Genomic DNA, 17,044 nt, shown 5'->3' with positions numbered 1-17,044 from the left:
AAAAATTATCCTATATACTTTTTTCTTTTTTTTTTAAATTTTATTTAACATTTGCTAGTTAACATACAATGCAATATTGGTTTCTGGAGTAGAATTCAGTGGTTCATCACTTACATGGAATACCCAGTGCTCATCCATAAGTGCCCTCCCTAATACCCATTATCTATCTAGCCCATCCCCCACACATCTCCCCCCATCAACCCTCAGTTTGTTCTCTATCATTAAGAGTCACTTATGGGGGCACCTGGGTGGCTCAGTTGGTTAAGTGTCTGCCTTGTGTTGTTAATTTTAGCCATTCTAACAGATGTGAGGTGTTATCTCATCATGGTTTTGATTTGTATTTCTCTGATGATGAGTGATGTTGAGTATCTTTTCATGTATCTGTTAGTCATCTGGTTGTCTTCTTTGGAAAAGTGTCTATTCAGGTCTTCTGCCCATTTCTTAACTGGATTATTTATTTTTTGGGTGTTGAGTTTGGTAAATTCTTTATAGATTTTGAATACTAACCTTTTATCAGGTATGTTGTTTGCAAATATCTTCTCCCATTTTGTGGGCTGCCTTTTAGTTTTGTTGATTGCTTCCTTTGCTGTGCAGAAGCTCTTCATCAAGATATGATGAAGTCCCATTAGTTCATTTTTGCTTTTGTTTCCCGTACCTCCAGTGACTTGTCTAATAAGTTGCTATGGCCGAGGTCAAAGAGATTGTTGCCTGTGTTCTCCTCTAGGATTCTGATGGTTTCTTGTCTCACATTTAGGTCTTTCATCCATTTTGAGTCTATTTTTGTGTATAGTGTAAGAAAGTGGTCCAGTTTCCTTCTCCTACATGTGGCTGTCTACTTTTCCCAACACTATTTGTTGAAGAGACTGTTTTTTCCATTGGATTTTCTTTCCTGCTTTGTCGAAAATTAGTTGACTATAGAGTTGAGGGTCCATTTCTAGGTTCTCTATTATGTTCCATTGATCTATGTGTCTGTTTTTGTGCTGGTACCGTACGTCCTGGTGACCACAGCTTTGTAATACAGCTTGAAATCCGGAATCATGATGCCTCCAGTTTTGTTTTTCTTTTTCAGAATTGCTTTGACTATTAGGGGTCTTCTGTGGTTCCTTACAAATTTTAGGATTGTTTGTTCTATCTCTGTGAAGAATACTGGTGATCCTCCTATATTCTTTTTTTTTTTTAAAGATTTTTTAATTTATTCGACAGAGATAGAGACAGCCAGCGAGAGAGGGAACACAAGCAGGGGGAGTGGGAGAGGAAGAAGCAGGCTCATAGCGGAAGAGCCTGATGTGGGTCGATCCCGTAACGCCGGGATCACGCCCTGAGCCGAAGGCAGACGCTTAACCGCTGTGCCACCCAGGCGCCCCGATCCTCCTATATTCTTGATCTGATCCCTTTCTGTGTCTTTTAAAGTAGACATTCAGTAGGTACCTTCTGTATTTTCAAACTCTCCCTCTTTGCAGGGTTCCCTCAACAGATGATGAGCATATCATATCTCTCATATATCGGGAACATCAAATCTCCTCTTTGTCCTATAACCCAGCCTCCCCACTCCTGCAAGTTCCTCCCAGTCACTGTCTCTGAGAGTGTTCTGAGTGGGCTGCCACCAGATCCCTTCTGCTGATCCTCTCTCTCTCTTTCTCCCCCCCAACAACACCCTGGTCATGCTGTGTATCATACAGTACACATACATCGTATCTTCTAACCCCCAATAATCCCATTTGGTAGATACTAATATATTCCATTTTTAAATAAGAGGAAACTGAGACTTGAACAAATTCAATAACTTGTTCAAATCGGCACAACTCTAAGTGTCAAAGCAGGAAATAGAATTCAAGTCTGTTTGACTCCAAAGCCCATGCCCTTCGTGTTTTAACAGGTTTAATGCAGACCAATGACCCGCTGCATGGACCAGGAGGGAGCAGAGCAGACATGGACATCCTCATAATTTTCATAAAACTAAGAGCTGAATGCAATTATACATTTTGATTTTCTAATATTAAGAATGTCTATGTATTTTTCCAAAGGAAGCTTGAGAAAATACACATAGCTCTAACTTATGTTTAATGAGATGATTTATTCATGCATCAATCCATCCAATCAGATACTGAGTGAGCACCGCTTGTTGCTTTGGGCGGGGCAGGAGTGGCAAAGCCAGGCAAAGCCTCTACCTCCAAAAGCTTATTCTTGGCAAAGGAAACACACAGAACACTAGCAAAAGGGATGTTTAATGAGAAATACGAGGCCTGCACATTGTGATGAGTTCCATGAAGAAAATAAACAGAATGAAGGATCTGATAACGAGTGCCTGAGGAGAGGGCTGGAGTCCCACCTTAGGAGGTGACAGGGAAACGGAGCGGTTATTTATGGAGACCCACAGGCAAAGGTCTGAGGAATGAGTGATTCAGTAAAAAAGAAGCATGTGGTCCTAAGGACAGAACAAACTCCTGAGCTCACAGGAGAGCTGAGTGATGCTACTTTACCCAGAACTTTGTTTCTTCTCTTTCACACGGCTGCAGTTTTGCTCTTTATAACTAAATGCATTATGCATCTGCTTACTATTCTTTTCTTTTTTTTACTTTTTACCTTTTGACCCCCTTCACTCATTTCTCCCCCACTCACCCCCACTCCTGACAACCACCAATCTGCTCTGTTCCCTGTATTTATGAATTTGTGGGGTTTTTTTTAGATTCCACATAAAAATGAAATCATATGGTATTTGTCTTTCTTTGACTTATTTTGCTTCACACAATACCCCAGAGATCCGTCCATATTGTCACAAATGGCAAGATTTCAAAAAAAAAAATTTTTTTTTTTTTTTTTTACAGCTAAGTAATTTTGCATCCTATCTGTACCACAGTTTATTGTTCCATTCACCCATCGATGGGCTCTCGGGTGGTTTCCGTATTATTGTTATTATAAACAGGGCTCAATGAGTGCTTTTATTTTCTTCAGATGATACGGAATAATTTTAATTTTTAACAAACTTATGTCATACACATAGTTTGCTGCTATATTGATTTATTTTGCAAATTCTTCCTATCTCCAGCTGTTGAGACAGCATCTTCGAGAGCGAGGTTACCTCTAGCGGCGAAAGCAGCGCCAGACCCCGACAGTCACTGCGCACGTCGGTGACCGGCTCTCTTTCGAGCCCGTTCTCTGTTCTCTGCTAGAAGCTGTAGCCTAGTTGGTTCGATGGCCCGTCGTCTCCACGCGGCTGCATCTACAAGTCATGCCGTCTGAAGTTCCTTCAGTGGCCGTGTCCCTCGGTGACAGGCCATGCATGGAGTCGCCCGGAGCCGCCGTCCGTTTTGGCGACGAGAATTTTCTCGATCCCACAGCGCTTTCTTAGGCCGCCAACTGCACAGACCGCACTGCGGTTGAGGGAGGGCTCTCTAAATCCCGCAAATCCATGGTCCTTCACTCAGTGTCGGCTCGCGAGGCGGCGTTTTTGGGGCCGGGTTGAAAGGGCGCTGACGGACTAGGGTCAGCACGTGCTGGTCCGGAGGAGGAAAGTCGTCGCCGTTTCCTGCTACAGCGGGCCTGGCCGGGACCGCAGGACGCCGCCACGTCTGGAAGCCCCCCCCGGAGTCCTCGTTCCGGGTCAGCGGTTGGCCGCGCTGCCTTTCACTCCTGGGATCCGTTCGCTGTATTCCATCGGACACTGAGTTCGAGCCGTTTCTGCCGTGTCCGCAGCGGGGGAAGGAGACGCCCCACTCGGGGACCGGACGGCTCCTGCTTGCTCTTCGCCGCTCTCTGCGTCTGGGCTTCACAGGAGAGAGAGCCTTTAACTTGCTGCCGCGGGCCTGCGCTGGGTTTGGAGCCGCTCTTGTGCCCTGGGTGGGCCGGAGGGGGCCTGGCGGGGGCGCGCTCTCAGAGGGGCCGCACACCACGCACGCAGTTCGCACGGTCAGCTAAGACAGCGCTCAGAGATCTCCCCCAAACGTGCGGTCTTCAGCCCCCCCTCCTACCATGCCCCCCCCGCCCCCAGGAGGTGATAGCTCTCGACTGTTCTGAACCAGTGTTGTTGGTATTACCTCCCGTCTCTAAATAACACGTTTGTGTTGCACATCTAGATTTTTCAGCTTTAGGCTTTCTCTCTTTACCTCCCACTGTGGAAGACGAGGATTTGCACCCTCCTACTACACACATGCCCTCTTCCCGTGGGAAGTTATATTGTCGCTCTGGCCAGGTCAGCGTTCAGTGTTTATATTATTGTGACCACGTGAAAGCTATTCACAGCCAAACCGCAGAGTAAGCCGCGCTCTTCCTTCCCTAGACGACTTTGGTTTTCCCTGGAGTGAATAATTGTCCTGTTTTCTCTTTGCTTGACTTTGTGCTTATCATTAATGAATCACAAATTTTCTTACAATGCAATCAGCCCATTTTATTGTCAGATAAAACTCTCCCGCCATCTTCTGTCTACTCCGTTCTTAACTAGCTGCCCTCAGTGACACAGCTGTCATCCTGGGATCACCCCTCACCATCCTTGTCAGGATTTACCTGTCCTCTGTGTGCGGGCTTCTGTTTCTTAAACCCAGTAATTACCCTCTTGTGGTCTAATGCCTTATTTTAGAGAGATACATTCTCTTTTAGCTACCCGAGAAAGAGTGCATATGAGGCAAATTTTTATGCTTTTCTCCTCAGAAAATGTATTTATTCTACTCTTACACTTGAATGAGAGCAGTTGGACATACAATTCAAGATTCAAAATCATTTCTATCAGAATTTTGAGGTCATCTCCCCATAGTCTTTTAGCTTCTAGTGTAGTTATTGAGAAGCCAAAGGATATTCAGAGTCCCGAAACTTGTGTGTGATCGTTGTTTTTTCTCTCTGGAAGCTTTTAGGATATTTTCTTTTTCTCTTCCTCCAGCTTTAAATTCCTATGGGTGCTCTATTACCTGCAGGGTGAAGAAGATCCTTCTCAAATTGTCCCCGATCTACTTTTTTAACCCTATTCTTAGTAGCTCCCCTGAAAACAGTCAATGCTAAGTCACACGGAACTCTCAAGGTATGTTTACACCTCCCTGTCTTTGCAGATACTATTCTCTGTGCTGGAACTGCCTTCCCCTGACAACCAATCAGCGTTTTACCTGTCTTCCCCTGAGTCCAAATTAAATGCCACCTCTGAGAAGCCTTCCTAATCCCAGGCCACAATATTTTGCTCATTCTCTCACTAGGACCTAAGACACTTTGCCATGTGTCAGAGTTAGCTCTGTGTGTGTGTGTGCGTGTGCGTGTGTGTGTGTGTGTTCCTTTGCTGCTCCTCTACCACAAGGCAAGGCTTTGTCTCCTCTTTCCAACACCCGTCCTATTATCTGGAACACACCAGGATTAAAACATCTGTAGAGTTCTACTGAATTCCATTTTATTTACTGCAGAGTTAGCCTGTTCCCACTGTTCAGCAGCTGGTTTTAATAACAGTGGCTACCATTTACTGAATGTAATGTGCCAGGTCTTGCGGTAAATGCTTTTCGCATACAGTGGGTTTGAATCTTGGTCCACGAAACCTAGAAAATAGTGCAGAAAATGCGAGAAGTAGTAAATTTTTTTAAAAAGTCTTGAATTGGACTCAAAACCAAACCTCTCCTCCATGAAACTGGTGGTAAATTCAACCTCAGTCGTGTTTGGGGTTTCCCTCTTTCATGGTTTTTCAAAGGCATGGACACAGCACTGAGGCATCAGACAAGCCCCTTCTGTCTTCCTACATCTGTCCAGACCGGCTACCTCTAGGGTGCCTGGGTCTTAGTCTGTGTAGGTAGTCCTTTCGGAGTGGCAGCTTTACTGTTCTGCATTAGGCAGGTGACAGGGGCATTTTTGGTGAGGAGTGAGCCCCGTTGCTTGGTAGGAGGACTGCACAAATGCACTACATGGACACCCTTCCTTTTCCCCGGAGGCTTCCCTATCTGCTTTGGTGCTGCAAGGGAATGGGGTCCTCTTAGGACCCACCGACCCTTGTGCCTTCCACAGTCAGGGAAAATCTCCCCTCTCCGTCTTGCCTTACTGCCTCTCAAAGGCATTCCTCTGTCTCTCTCGCTAGTATAATGTCTAGGACACCTGGCATAATATCAAGCGTGCTTCAGGCTTTGGGAAATTAAAAGCTGGAAGAGGGAAAGTCTTGGAGGTGACACCTGCCATTGCCTTATATCACAAACCTAAGTACAGAGAAAGAAAAAAGAAAAGAAAAGCACTATTCTGCCACCATGTATTATTTCTTTCTTACAATCAACTTGCAAAGTTAGAATAATTATACCCATTTTACAGAGGAGGAAACTGGGGTTGAAATTATACAACTTGCCCTAAGGTCAGACATCTAGAAAGTGGCTGGGAAGGTCTGTGTGACGCTAGAGCCCAAATTCCTTCTACTGCACCGTCACTGCTACAGCTAGCCTACAATTAAAATTTTTCTGCAGTTATTAACACTATTGCTTTCATTATGACTATTGTCTTTCATTTATTGGGCACTGCCAATGTGTCAAGCAGTAGTCTGAACACCTTACATTTGTCAAATCCATTAGTCTGCACACTCAGCATGAAGTCCACTTGGCGTTTCTTAAACTATTCCATGAAACTCAAGTATTCCAAAGGCTGCTAATAACAGAATTAAAAATAAATAAATACAACTAATATTTTTCTTCTAAAATATATTTTAGGAAGGTCTGGGTGTTTCAGTCGGTTAGGCGGCTGACTCTTGGTTTTGGCTCAGGTCATGATCTCAGGGTCTTGGGATCGGGTCCCAAGTCAGTCTCCATGTTCAGTGGGGGGGTCTGCTTGAGGATTTTCTCTCTCCTTCTCCCTCTGCCCCTCACCCCACTTGTGTGTACACACACTCTCTCTAAAATAAATAAATAAATCTTTAAAAAATTAAAATAAAATATACTTTAATATGTATAAGGAAATGTCAAACATGTAGCCTTTATTATATAGTCATCTGCCTTTTAAGACTGATATGCCATTTTTTGTAATAGAGAAAGATTGATAACGTATCTAGCAAGAGTGGAATATTTGAAAAAGCTATGGTACTTCCATATAATTACTCGGAAGCTATTGGCATAATGAGGAAGAGCTCTTTGCTGGTATGGAGGGGTGTCTAGGAAGTCATGGAGAATGCAAGATACAAAGGAATTATATATAGTATGTGCTACCTTCAGGGTAAGAAAGAGGGGAGATATATATTTGCAAAAAGCCATACTGGAAAGATAAACCCAGAAACTGACAAAAATGGGGTCAGGGGTGGAGAATAGAGTTGAAGGAATGGCTTTGAGAACACAGGGATAAATGAATATTGACTTTTGAAACATATGAATGCTCTACAACTTTTATAAAAATTAAACAAAAAATACCCCTAAAATTTAAAACAAACAGAAACAACTAAACTACAAAGGGAAGAGAATTTAACTAATATTAGAAGACAGTACTATATGTCCTTAGTGGAATATATTCTAAGGACAAAAGGAACTATCAAAAACCTTAAATGTCATTCAGTAGCTTCATTGTTAATAGTAATATCGTACTATTATTTTTAAAAGTATGTTATGTATATTACAGGATAAAACAAATCAGTAATACTGATCTAATGTAATTAGGAACCAAGATTTTTTTTTTTGAAACCAAGACTTTTAATGTACAAAAAGAAAGAAAAAGTAGTTGAATTAAAACACTAATATTATGGCTCCTGGGTGGCTCAGTTGGTTAAGAATCTGCCTTCGGCTCAGGTCATGATCTCCGAGTCCTGGGATTGAGCCCATATCAGGCTCTCTGCTCAGCAGGAAGTCTGCTTCTCCCTCTCCCTCTGTTCTTTCTCTCCCAAATAAATAAAATCTTTAAAGAAAAAGTTAAAAAAAATAAAACACTAACATCAAATTTTAATTAGAAGTGAATTTTAGGGGTGCCTGGGTGGCTCAGTTGGTTGGGCATCCACCTTCAGCTTAGGTCATGATCCCAGGGTCCTGGGATTGAGCCCCGAGTTGGGCTCCCTGTTCAGCGGGAGTCTGCTTCTTCCTCTCCCTCTGCCCCTCTCTCTCTTTCAAATTAAAAAAAAAAAAAAGAAACGTCAATTTTAATTAATGATTTATAAATATATAGATCTCCTCGTTCCAGTGGCCAAAAGAACCTGAAAGCAATGGTATCTCAGTAGCAAGGAGCATCCCAAGTGCACAGACTGTGGTTTCTAAATGCCCAATAAAAGGAAATGGAGCTTTTTAGAGAAGTGAATGATTTCAGGTTTGGGTTAGGGAAAATACAGAGCAAACTTGTTTCAGCAAACAGGGAAGTGTTCTAAGGCTAATAGGGGCATGTCAAAAGAAAGGAGCAACCAGCTTAAAAGGGGGCACCCATTGGCCAAATTGGGCAATTTAAGCATAAAAAATGACTATAATTAACTTAAATATGTTGAATATATGAAAACCCCTGAATCCCTAATAATAACCAGATAAAGATAAAACAAATAAACAATAACAATAACAAAACTTCTGCCACTGGAAGTGATATGCTAATTCCTGACATGGAATATTGGTACTTAAAGAAAACAAGAATATATTGTGAGTTTTCAGAAGGAATTATGGTTCCATTGATGAGAAAATTTCTCCCTTTTACATGTCTGTCAGCCAGTAAATGTAGAAGAAATTATAGAATTAGAAAATCAGTGTTTTGCCACTCTAACATGGTCACTGGTTCAGGGGAGGCATCACTGATGTTAAAACCATTAGGACAGGGGCGCCTGGGTGGCTCAGTCGGTTAAGCATCTGACTCTTGATTTCAGCTTAGGTCATGATCTCAGGGTAGAGAGATCCAGTCCTGTGTCTGGCTTATGCTACAGTGTGGAGACTGCTTAAGATTCTCTCTATCCCTCTCTCTCTGGGCCTTCCCACTCTGCCTGTGCTCTTTCTCTCTCTCTCTCTCTCTCTGAAACAACAACAATAACAACAACAGCAACAACGACAACAACAAAAGCAAGAGAACAGTTGATGGGGAGCCAATGAGTCACATCATGGCCAAGCATCATGCCCATAGATTCTTTGCTATTGACAACAGGGAGAAAATATCTCTACAGAAGAGAGAGATCTGGCTGTCACCATTTCAACTCAGTGATCAAATGTGGCCTCATCAATAATGGAATAACAAGACAGTAATCCCATATGCCTCCTGAGGTGATGAAAAGTAAGGTACATGGCATCACCTATGAAGAACTATTGCCCAAAATCTTTCAACTGAATATAATCAAGTCCTCCAAAGTTCTGGTTTATAGAAAATATACTGGATAGAGGAGTAAGCCAAGTGAAAACCATGAAGAAAGGATCATACAAATTCGAAATGTGAAATATTCTACAAGACAACTGGCCTGGTTTCCTCGAATAGACAATGTAAAAAAAGATGGGGGGTAAGGGGGTATTTGAAGAGACCCAGAGACACTACAGTGGGTGATTCTTGTCCACATATTCAGGGAAAAACAAATATAAAGACATCTGGGGGAAATGGGGAAATTTGAATATGGACTAGGTAATCAACGATATTAGACAATTATTTTCAGTTTTGTTTAGTATGATTACGGTACTGTAGTTACACAGCAAGACATCGTTATGTTACAGCATTTAGAGATGAAATGCCATGAAGAATTTATTTTGAAATGGATTCAGATACCTGTACAAACACACATAATTGAAACAAATATGACAAAATCTTGACAGACGTTGAATCTAGGTTGCTCAAGTATTCTTTGTAATTTTTCCAGCTTTTCTGTATGTTTAGAATTTTCATAATAAAAAAATGTATGTGTGTGTGTGTGTGTTTATAATCCTATGCCATATTTGAAAATAGAAAATTAAATGAGAGGTAACTGGATTCCTGAACCCATGAGTTAATATATGTCACCTATTGAGTACTCGAGCTCTGGAATAGATATTTTATAAATTTAAATATAAATAATTTTAAAATTTTGTTCTTTGGTTTTAACTAAAATGAAATAAGCATGGTGTAATGCCTCTAATTTTCTGTTCCATTACATGATTTTTAAATTTGCACATAGATTTGATCATATCTTCTAGCAGTTTTTTCATTTGTGGGTTCAAAGCATTTGAATCTCATTTAATCTCGGGAGACCTACAATTGCTTCATCAATGTTTTGTCCTTTAAAAAACATGTTCTGGGGACGCCTGGGTGGCTCAGTTGGCTCAGCGTCTGCCTTCAGCTCAGGTCATGATCCCAGGGTCCTGGGATTGAGTCTGGCATCGGGCTTCCTACTCAGTGAGGAGCCTGCTTCTCCTTCTGACTGCCGCTCCCTCTGCTTGTGCTGTCTCTCTCTCCCTGTCTTGAATAAAATAAAATCTTAAAAAATAAAAAAATAAAAAACATGTTCTGTGGTCAGAAGTTACTAAAACATTGTCTATAGTCATGTCAGGGACACAAAGAATAAATTGAACTGTAAAAATATTAGAATGATTTGTAATTTTGTACTTTTCTCCATGTCTGAGGTATTATTGTCAATCCCAATCAGAACACAGACAAGATTAATTTAAAAAATAGTAAAAAGGAGAAGGCACAAAGTTTCCAAAATCCTACAAAGTTCTTGTAATTTTTATTTCCAGTCTTTAATTTTTGTCATCCTTTTTCTGTCCTTCTTACCTGGTCAGTACAAGCCCAGATATTCCCCATCCCACACGTCACTTTCATGGGCCTGTCCACCTTCTCACAGCACCCATGTCCTTCACCAGCTACCTCCTGGTTCCCGTAGGCCTCCTCCTTCATCAAGGTTCCAGTCTGTAAGCCAAGCCTGAAGGCATGGTTAGGAGGGATGATATAAAGAGCCACCATTCAGATATTACTCAGTCCAAAGAGAATAATTTCTACTCAGCCTGGGTGCTCTTCACACAGCAAAACTATCACTGGGAATTCCCTCACCTATATTTGTGGAACAAGGTGGTTTCATTTTGTCTAAGTGTCTTCACGCTTCCTAGTAGTTCTTTAGTTAAAACTCAATTACTTGGGCTTAGTGAAAAAATTAATTTTCTACAGCATGGAGGGAACTTGGGCAGAAGCTACATTTAAAAAGGTATAGATATGACAGGTGATAGAGCTGTGTGTGTGTGTGCCCATGTGTTTATCTCCAGCCTTATTCTTTAGTTTAGGTTGGTGGAGTTAATATCTGAATGTTTTTTTCTGGGTGTTATTAAAATTTCACTTGCAGATTCTTTTCTTGTTTATATCCAGAATATAACCCAAAACTTCTGGTATAGAAGAAAGAACATAAGCTTTGAAATTAGCCTTATGCTATCTCACTAACTAATATGATCCTCTTATGCCCATTAAGTTAGAGTTTCCCCATCATAAAAATAAGAACAATAACATATGTGTGATAGAGATGTGTGGACTGAAAGAGGTAACTACGAGAAGTGCCCATCAAAATACCTGGCCGTTAGCAACAGCTCAGCAACTGTCAATTGCCCTGTCCTCGCTTTCTCTCAGATTCTGCAGAAGCAAGTTCTTTTCTGTTTTATTTTCTCCCTTATTTGGAAGTAGACCTCCCCACCCACAGAACTGCTCTCTGAACCAGACTCTAAGCCCCAGGCTGCTCCCTGGCTTGCTCGCCCAGGGTTCTCTCTGCACTCAGGGTTTTCTTCTGGCCAGGTCATTGGTGAAATCACTGTGGGGCTCTTGCAGGGTCTATTTGCAAGACCAAAGGCAGCGATGGAAAAGCAGGAGACTACTGGGGAATCAGTATATTATGTATAAATGGCAGCGGGAGATGGATTCGAGAACAGCAAATCAGTGGATTTGGTCTCTGTGGTTGGAATGAGGTCCAGAAAAGGATGCAGAATTTTAAGAGGGAAGTCTAAGCAGAGGTTCATGGCCAGTCTCAGCACCAGGTTGCTCTCTAGACCCCAGGGAACTGGGGACCAAGTAAGGAGAATTCTTTATGGAAGGCAGTGGGTGAACCAGAAACCTGATATAGAAACCAAAGGACATAGAGGGATTGAGTAGCACTTGTTCTTTCTCAAATCAAGAGAATAGAACAAAATGTTGTGGGACCCATGGATCTGGGAGAACAACCATCATTCTGTGTCCCATTGAAGAACATGAGGTTTCTCTCTGAGAGGGACGGAGGCCTTCTTTGCCCCCTATTAGTAACTTTTCAGCTTTCGTTTCCCTGGAGTTAGAGTTAGAAGCACACATGCAAACTTAGAAAACCTTAAAAACTGGTTTTGTTTCTGTTTTCATTTTTTTGAGAGAAAGAAGGAAAGGGATGGGTGAAACTATTTCCCTTTTTCAGCAACTCTGAGTGAGAAGCAGAGGCTAGGCAGGAGGATAGTAATAACCATTTCTGGAGGAACTCTCCATGTCACTACAACCTGCCTCAAGGGGGACGTCAGTTCCAACTTACACACTGCAGAAGAGGAGAAAGTATTCATTTATTGAGCCCTACCACATTCTCATGGTCTCAGAAATCATAGCAGCAGCTCTGAGGTCTGAAAGTTGAACTGATTGAAGAGTACTTTAGTAACACTCTTCTTTCAAGCCAACACCTGGCAAAAATTCTCATCCCTGGAGAATAGATTCCTTTTTCTACTCAAACCTCAAATCAAACATTAGCTTACCTGACAAGAGTAGCAATGTGCTTGTTTGGTAAACACGCATGAGGAATATTATGTATAAATGTTTGCTAGTTCCTCTTACTTGCACAGTTTGCTATGCTTATCTTGGCCACCTTAGGTTGATGTGAGGCCTCACTGCAAGTGACAGGCCTGGTACCCCAGGGAGGGAGGGCTCCTGGCATGCTGGAAGTAGGGAAGGGCATGAGAGGAAAAGGTGGTTGATGGAGCCCCGAGACAACATACTATAGCAGAAAGACATGGACTTTTGAACCAATGATTCAGGCCCAGTTAATATACCTCTGTTAGCCTCTGCTTTCTCTTCTATTATGTAGGCATAATAGAATCTAATGATAAAGAATTAAATGTTGTGAGAATCAGGAGATGATGTATATAGCGTAACAAGCATAGGGTCTGGAAAATAAAAAATGCCTAGAATATGTTAGTTCTTACTATCTCCCTGCATGGCCAAAGTGATGATGTCTCCCATTTGTGAGGTGACCACTTGTACCCATTTGCCTGAGATTTTCCCATATTTGTAGCTAAAACTCGTCAATCCTGGACAAGCCAGGGGAGGGTGGTTACCCTACATTTACCACACCTTGAGGATACGCCCATCCATACCTCAGCACCCAGCCCACTGGCCCCACGGCAGAGCTGATGAGTCTTCTGGTGGGATCTGTGCTGAGGTACCTGGGATGGATGCAAAGACCAAGAGGTAGTTTAACCATCATTTATGCTTAAATTTAAATTGTTTCCCCAGGCACTGGGCAGATTAAGGTTGTAAAGAACAAGACAAAGTTCCTGCCTTACAAAGGAGCTATAAGAGACATAAAAGTACAAGGGGGCAAAATTGAGGAGGAAGTGCTTAAGTGTGAACTGAAAAATTGAAGTGGTCTAATTGTTCATAGGGAGAGCCCTCCAAGGCTGATGAAGAACACAGCCACAACAGAGAGGTCACTCTAACTCAATGCTGGATGCTCCCACTAGAGTCTGGAGGCAGGGGAGTGGTTAGATGGGGAGGGCCTAGTGCATTGTTAGAAGCTCAATGAAGTCCTTCGGAAAGTGTGTGTATGTGTCACAGGGGATGAAAGGACAGTTGGAAAGGTCTTTATAGTGGAGGTAAATTGTTCTTGGAGATTATGTAGGATTTGCTGATGGGGAAAGAGGCTATTCCAGGCAGAGAGGACAGCATGTGTCAAGGCCCAATGGCGCTAAACAGCAGGGAGAATCTGGGAAGGCCTGTCTTTCACTCTGAGTTGACAGCAGAGTTCAAGGAAGGGCAAATGAGAAATATAACCTTGTAGATGTAACAAGGGTAAGATAGAGGCCTTGCAAAGGAGTTTAAACCTGAAGGGGAATAAAAGCAACATGATCGGATTTCTTTCCTGAAGGATCTCTCTGGCAGCTACAGTGTGGGGGATGTTTACGATGGAAATGAGCCTGTGGACAGAAGACTGGTGAGCAGAATTGTGACAGTCCAGCCTGAAGGGGGCGCTGATGGGAGAGGAATGGAGGAAGGCTCAACAGGCCTTGAAGGGTGAACAAAGAAGGGGCGATTGAGGCGGAGAAATCTAAGCAGATCACTAGGCCCCAGCTCCAGTAACTGGGGGAACGGCAGTACAGTAATGATCCTGGCTGTGCTACTCATTTATTGTAGAACTCTTCCTGGGCAGCTCGGTTAGCTTCCTCATCCATAAAGGGGTGCTTGCTCCGTACCTAACTCCTGGAGTTTTTGAGGGGGACTTGCCCGCAAAGGCACTCGTAAGTGTCTGGCACATTAGTGAGTTCTGTATCAGTGCTTGTTACATAAATAGATAACTCACAGAGGCACATATGTGGGAAAAGATGGGATCGTTTTTGGACATGTGCTGAGTGCTAGGAACTCCTGGGACATCGCCATTTGGCAGCTGAAAAGAGACTTGGAACTTTGGAGCAAGGTCTGGACAGAGACAGATTTTATGGGTGGGAAATGCCTCCAGAAGAATGGGTAGAATTGCTTAGAAATGTGCAAATAAGGAGAAGGGGACCAAGGAAGGTAACATGAGAGACAACAACACCTCATGGAAGGCTGAGGTAGAGACTTTTGAGAAACTGACTAAGAGGGACTGTCTGAAAAGTAAGAGAGCAAGGGACGCTTCAGAGGCAAGGGAGATAAGGACCTCTGTGTCCTAAGAGTGAAGCTCATGTTTTCAAGAGTTGAAGTATAGGGAAGTAAGGAAAGAAGAACCAAAAGTTGGGAGGGTACGCACAAAACTACCTGAAATAGACGTGAGGAAGTCATGGGTAACATGCTCACCAGGTGGCGCCAAAGACATCTGAGACTCTGAACAAGTGCCTTGCCCTGGGTCGGGGTCGGGGTAGGGGTGGGGTGGGCCTGCCTCTTTCCTTCACTCCCACCTCAGCCAGGTGGCATTCCTTCAGTGAACAAACTACTAAACTTCCACTACTGGAAAGCTCTGTGACTCCAAGGGATACCGAGATATTTACAACTCTCCTCTTCTGTGGTGTGTGGAGAATAGTCCCACCCATTTTATCTCCTACATGGCTTTCAAATGTATCTACTCTTCACCTACATTGCTGCCTCTCCATTCCAAACCACTATCCTCGCTTGTAGAAACTGCTTTTTAAATCATCACTCTTCATTCCTTCTCGATGTCCCACCAACCCAAAATGATCCTTTCCACTGCAATTTGTTCAAAGGATGTGTCTCCTAGCACCCCACCAGCCCGCAGTATTGGAATTCTGGGGTCATAGTTCCTGGAGCCAGACTGCTGGGTTCGAATCCCACCCACTCACTAGCTGTGCTGCAACTTCGGGCAAGTTCCTTAACCTGTCCTGCGCCTCATTTCTTCATCTGTTAAATGGAGATTAGACCTACTTCATAGGACTATAACGAAGACAAAATGAGTTGTTCTCCATATACTCCTTGGCAAAGTAAGTGCTCAATAAATGTGAGCTATAATTAGTTTTTAGGATAAAAATTCAAATCCTTATCATGGCTAAATGCTCTCCTTGGTCTAGCTCTGCCTTTCTGGCCTTACCTGGAAGCACTCACCCTTTCATTCTTGCTGCTTCAGCACCACCTACATTCTGGCAGCTTACCTCCACTATTTTTCCTGCAATGTTCACTACCCCTCCCCCTGGATACAGCCTAACATACTTACTCATCTTCGAGATCTGTCAGAACAGATCTGATGTGAGATCTCTCAGATAAGAACCCTCAAAGCTCATAAAATCTTTGCATGTTGTGGGGCTAGAAATATAATTTTTATTAAAAACTAATGCTGTCCCCCCACCAACCCACCCCCCCACATAAACTATGGGGGCAGCAAGCTGTCTCATTAAGTGCTGGAGACCAGCAAGTGAGATTTTGCAGAGCTCGAACTACTTATGATCCAGGAAAGGGGAAAGCAGCAAAGATGTGAGATCCTGGGAGACATCAGATCAGTTCCCTACCACCGTTCCCACATCCCCTTCCCAGCTCAGCTACAGTCCCTCTCACTGCTTAGGAAGACCGCTCTCAAGGTTACTTTGGGCAAGATCCAAAGAATAATTCCTCAGGGAATCCAAGAGCAAAGTTGGCAGGGGCTGGGACTGGGATCCACACATTGGCATACAATAAGGATTAAGTGTCTGGGAAAACCAAGTCATGCCTTCATCTTGGAGACCATCCGCACTGTATACCATGAGAATTAAGAACTCAAGAGCAGGCTTCATGAGGGTAGGGCTTGTTCTCTAACTTTACCCCCACACCCCTGACTTAGCAGAGCTTAGCAGTGTCTAGGTCTATTGACCTAATCTGTTAAAAAATAAAAGGCAACCAAGGGAACTCCATAAAATGTGACTGAATAAAAAAGCTCCCGCAGGAGACATTAGAGGAGAAAATGCCATGAGGAAGAGGCAGTGGAAGCCAAGGTTTCAAGAGCTGGGAAGAGCATGGGAGGGATACCCACAGGATCCACATTTGTGTCCTGCTAGATGGGCTGGCTACTGGTTACTTTGGAAGACAGTAACTTCAATCAAGGTAGCAGTAGCACTCTGACTCCCCTACTACCATGCCTAAAGGGTATGGGATGGAGTACAGCTGGGGCTTAGACCAGTAAATTCGACTAATTGAAAGAAAAAGTACATCAAAAGACAGACTGGCTCAAGCTAAAGCAAGGGTCAGAGATGACAGCAAGGACTCCACCAAAAAACTGAGTCTCAGGAAATCCATGTACGCTTGACAACGACCAGGTGTGGCAGCGTGGGAGGTGTGATGCAGGTCCAGAGCCACTCTTTCCATCTCATGCTGTTCTGCAGTGAAGGGGATGAGCTATGCCGCCTTTTTACAGCTGTTCTCAGCTTATAGTTATACTAGATTCTGTAACTAGCCTCCTCCCAAACTAATTCAATTCAAACTTTGTATTTTTGGAAATGAAATGTAATCCTGGACATACAGACATGCATCTGACTGAAAT

The sequence above is a fragment of the Ailuropoda melanoleuca genome, chromosome 5 (assembly GCF_002007445.2).
Source record: "Ailuropoda melanoleuca isolate Jingjing chromosome 5, ASM200744v2, whole genome shotgun sequence".
NCBI classification, from domain to species: Eukaryota; Metazoa; Chordata; class Mammalia; order Carnivora; family Ursidae; genus Ailuropoda; species Ailuropoda melanoleuca.
This window is presented reverse-complemented; position numbering follows the sequence as displayed.